A 5,092-nucleotide genomic window follows, 5' to 3' on the forward strand; every position below is an offset into this window, starting at 1 on the left:
TTTTCATTAGTTCGTGAAATTATATAAAATACATTGAAAATGACCTCTTTAGAAACAACTAGAAACTAATAACTATCTAGATCTAACAACCGAGAAATGTATAGAGACCATGTCAATCTAGGAAATGTATAAACAAGAAACAAATCAACTAAATCAATTACCCAAATCCTTGGAAATAGTTACATTATTCCACCACAAAGTTGAATAAAATCCCTCAACACCACTTCATTTACCTCATTTTCGAATGAACAAAATTTAGATCAAAGTGGAATTGTAACTTTGACTAAATTTCTTTTATTTGTAGTTGGAAAAAAACCCTTTCACTCAAAAAGTATCTCACTATTTCTGGAATTGGAACTGAGCATTGGGTTCCTTATCTCTTGATGTTCTAACCTTGAGTCACTGGTTGGACCAAATCATCATTATGAGGGATAGTTTATTCTCTTTGTCCTTTTGCTACATTTTGAGGGAGCATAACACATTGGTGGACCAACTCTCCAAGCGTGGGGCATAGACAATTCTTGGGTATTTTCATTATGAATGTCTAGTTCATAACTATATCATAAACTCAGGATTCTTCATTTTTACATGATGGTTTGCATCTTTGCCTACCAGCCATGTCTTTTTTCTATTCTTCCTCAAATTTGACCCACCTCTCTAGGTCTCCCACTGCTATATGCAAGGGGTTTTCAATATTTTTTAGTTGGTTGAATGAAGTCTCTTAGCTTTGTTTACTTAATAGTTCTTGTCAATAGATGGTCTTCGTTTCTCTCTTTTGACATCTTTGAAATATCTATAGTGTAGGGTACGGTGCAGGAAAATTTTGATGGATATAAGAACATTTAATAGTATAAGAACATTTAATAGTATAAGAACATTTAATAGTAGGAAAAAAAAAGGCTCACTATTTATGGAAATAGATATATTTAAAAAAAAAAATATTTAAAATTCCAAATATAAATAGTTAAATACAAACCCCAACTTATTCAAAACAATTTGAATTAAGATAATTTAAAACAGATTAAATGTTGTGAGTGTGATAGTTTAAAACATCATTTCTTCTTTACATACCACAAGAAAGTAATTAATACGTGACCAAGTGTCAACTTATATTAAATTATTGTAATTATGCTGCGAAACCAGAAACATTCGCATTGTAATGTAGTATCTACGTGGAATAAACTCTGTAGGGAGTTTGAAAGTTGGTGATAATAGCTTGTCGAATAGTGGGCTCACCTGGTAGCAGATACCCTCATCCCGACGGGTGAGTTATTGGGATTGACGCTGGAGATTGTTGTGATTGAATGATTTGTAAGGATGAAGAAATTATGTTGTTCAATCCAAAACGCATGGGATCTCGTGCTTCTGCTGTCACCAAAAGAAATTGGTGTGCCTTTTCATACGATTTAAACCATGCGCCATGTCTGCCTGCTTCAACGACCACGCAAAACATTTTCTGTTCTCAGTTTTACCATTCCAGTCGATATTAAGTCAGTAATAAAAGTCCTCCACATCCTTTTTTGGCTCTCTATAATCCATAAATTGGTGCCAGTAAGCTGGGCTGCGGGCTAATAGATCGGTGCAAGTTTAACATAGTTGTGAACCCAGCCCATTCTTGTATGTGCTCTAACCTTTCAAGAGGTGTGACCCATACCAGTGACCCTGGCCTGTAAAGGAGCTAAAAGAAATCAGTTTCAAGTATGGTGTTTTCCTTAGTTTACTACCCCTTGCTTATATTATTACTCTTGTGCATTTTTGTCAGGGTTACTGAAGATAGAACAGTGCTCTTGAGATTCTAATTGAGTATGGTTGACTCCGTGGGCTACCTGCATGACTGGAGATCGGATGGGTTAGAGTCTCATTGTACTTGGTCAGGAGTAACCTGTGATGGTGTTGGTATGGGTCGAGTGACAGACCTTGATCTCTCTGGAAATATATCTGATGATATGCATTTACTTTCAAAGCTAAAATCTTAAAATTGGCCTCGAATGGTTTCTCTGGGCCACTGCAAGGATCCATAGCCAATCTGACAGATCTCGTTGTTTTAGACATAAGTCGAAATTTCTTTGTTAGCAACTTCCCCACCGGATTGTCTAGAGCTAAGGATCTCATGAACGTTTCTGCTTACAGCAACAACTTCACAGGACCTTTGCCTGAGGGCATAGGCTTATTGTCCCAGCTTGAGCATCTAGACTTCAGAGGAAGTATTTTTGATGGAAGTATTCCGTCCTCATATGGAGGTTTGTCCCAGCTCAAGTTTTTAGGTCTTTCGGGAAATAATCTCACAGGGCTAATTCCTCCAGAGTTAGGTAAGATTTCCATGTTACAAACGTTGCTATTAGGGTATAATAAGTTGGAGGGTCGAATCCCTTCAGAGCTGGGAAATCTTAGTAGGTTGGAGTATTTAGATCTGGCTTGCTCTAATATTTCTGCAAGTATTCCAGCAGAGCTGTCCAAGCTAAGTATGCTAAGTACATTGTTTTTTTATAAGAATAGACTTACTGGAATTATTCCTAGGGATATTGGTAATATCAGTTCACTCAAGTCCCTTGATCTTTCTGATAATTTTCTCTCAGGCACCGTTCCTGATGAAATAGGTATGCTGAAGAATTTGACACTTTTCAGTGTTATGTTCAACCACATGAGTGGTCATGTCCCGGATAGGATATGTGATCTTCCTAACCTTGCAACTCTGGAGATATAGAATAATTCAATTTCAGGTATACTTCCTCAAGCACTTGGTAGAAATTCAGCTCTCCCATGGTTAGATGTGTCTTCTAATTCCTTCACACGTCCAATACCTCCTCAGTTGTGTAGAGGGGGCAATCTTACCAAAGTCATTCTTTTTAATAACCATTTCTCAGGACCCATTCCCAACAGCTTGGCTAATTGCCCATCTCTTCGGAGAGTAAGAATGCAGAATAATCAACTCTCTGGTGCGATCCCCGCAGGATTTGGATTTCTGCCAAGTCTTAACAGGCTTGAATTGGCAAAAACCATGGTAAATGGCTGTATCCCATTTGATCTCAGCCTGTCCTCAAAGCTTTCATTTCTGGTTCTCTCCTATAATGAGTTTGAAGGAAGTCTTCCGGGGAATATTTCAAAAATCGTCTGTTTGGAGAATTTCTAGGCCTCCAACAACAATTTAGTTGGTAAAATTCCAACAGATTTTGGAGGCTGTTCCAGCCTCTCAGTTTTGGATTTGTCTGCGAATCACTATTCAGGGATAATTCCCACAAGCATTAGAATATGTGAGAAACTGGTCAGCTTGGACTTGAAACAAAATGAACTGAGTGGGGCCATTCCTTCTGAACTTGCTGCAATGCCTGCTTTAGCAATGTTGGATATATCTCAAAACGCTCTGACAATGGACAGGCATTATATCTCCGGAATTTGGAAATGCCACGGCCCTCGAGATTTCCAATGTGTCATACAACAATCTCTCTGGTCCACTTCCAATTCATGGGATATTCAGGTCTGCCAACCCAGATGCTTTGGTTGGTAACCCAAAACTCTGTGGAGGTATTTTGGCTAACTGCCACTTCATTACAGACAGCCGGCTACCTCTCGGTACTTCAGATAAAAAGGGACCCAGGTCTTTCGCATGGATGGTTGGAGTAATATGTGCAGTTTCATTGGCAATGGCATTTTTTTGCTATTAGGAGGGCATTTGCTTTGCATCAAGTCCAAAAAATGGTTCTTCTGCAGGAAAATCAGTTCCAAGGACAACTACCTCAATGAAGACAGGCCATGGCGGCTCACTGCATTTCAGAGAATAAGTTTCACAAGCATGGACATATTGGCCTGCACAGAGGAAAATAATATCATAGGAATGGGTGGGACTGGTACTGTCTACGAGGCCGAGATGCCCAGTGGTGAGATTGTAGCAGTGAAAAAGCTCTACAACATGGACAAAAAAAAGCCTGGCTTCCCCGCAGAGGCAGATGTCTTGGGAGGCTGAGACATAGAAATATAGTGAGACTGCTGGGTAACTGTCACAACTATCCCAATCTCATGCTTATCTACGAATACATGCCAAACGGAAATCTTGGGGATGCTTTGCATGGAAAGAATTCATTTAACAATTTATTGGCAGACTCAGTCACGAGGCATAATATTGCAGTGGGAATTGGACAGGGCTTGTGTTATCTTCACCATGATTGTTCCCCTTTGATAACACACAGGGACGTCAAATCAAGCAATATTCTGCTTCACTCCAATCTTGATGCTAGCGTTGTTGACTTTGGAGTAGCAAAGCTTGTTGAGTCCACTGAAGCAACGTTGAAGAGCAATTTTCTGCTCCACTTTATGTTCTTTTCATTTTTTGTCATGGTATTCAAGTTATTAGGTTGTTTAAGATTTTTTGAGAGTCGCTGAGAGAAGAGGTCAGGTAGCATAATTCTCCGAAGAGAGCAAAGTTTCAATTTTTTTTGAGCTGGCAAAGAAGAAACGAGGATTGTGAGAGGCAGAGGAAAAAGTGTGAAAGCAGATTGAATTCTATACGTGTAAAGAAGAAAAAATTGTGTCAATTGCATATCTGTCAAGAAAAATCACCGAGTCGCATCTCAGCCCTCAAAAGACTACGCAAAAAACATCGCCAACTTACAAAATTGTAAAAAACTTAAAATCTCCGTGCGTTGGAGGAGTGCGCAAAATTGCGGATGCAATCCCATCGGAGCTGTGCGTTGGAGGATTGCGGATCCTATCGGAGTTGTGCAAACGAGGATTCGGCGTTTGAAAAAAAGGAATGATTTTTTTAAAAGTATAAAAGGTTGTTTTGGTACTGCACTAAACGACAAACCATTCTATTCAAACTTCATTTTACCTTTCAATTTGTTAAGTGGGCTTATGTCATTCATTTAAGAGCTCCACTTTTACGAATTCATTTAACAAGTTTTTTTACGAGGGGTTATGTGATTTCAAAAGACCTTATAGAGCTTATATTCTTTTTTTTCAAGGATTTTCCTCATAATATTCATATAGGGGCTATTGTAATATTTTTTTAAGAGGGTTCTCATTTTGAAAAAAAAAAAACTTCTTATTCGAAGTTTTTTTTTAAATAAGAATTTGTTTTTTTTTTTATAAGAATTTG

At 38.4% G+C, this 5,092-nt stretch overlaps 1 pseudogene; it reads left to right on the top strand.

The window, feature by feature from the left end:
* The first annotated feature begins 1,329 nt into the window (after nt 1-1,329).
* LOC149176685 (uncharacterized) lies at nt 1,330-4,726 on the top strand (annotated as a pseudogene).
* Nucleotides 4,727-5,092: the final 366 nt, after the last annotated feature.

Source organism: Pinus tabuliformis, chromosome 4_1 (genome assembly GCF_031772625.1).
Source record: "Pinus tabuliformis cultivar Carrire ecotype Pingquan chromosome 4_1, CPIR1, whole genome shotgun sequence".
NCBI lineage: Eukaryota > Viridiplantae > Streptophyta > Pinopsida > Pinales > Pinaceae > Pinus > Pinus tabuliformis.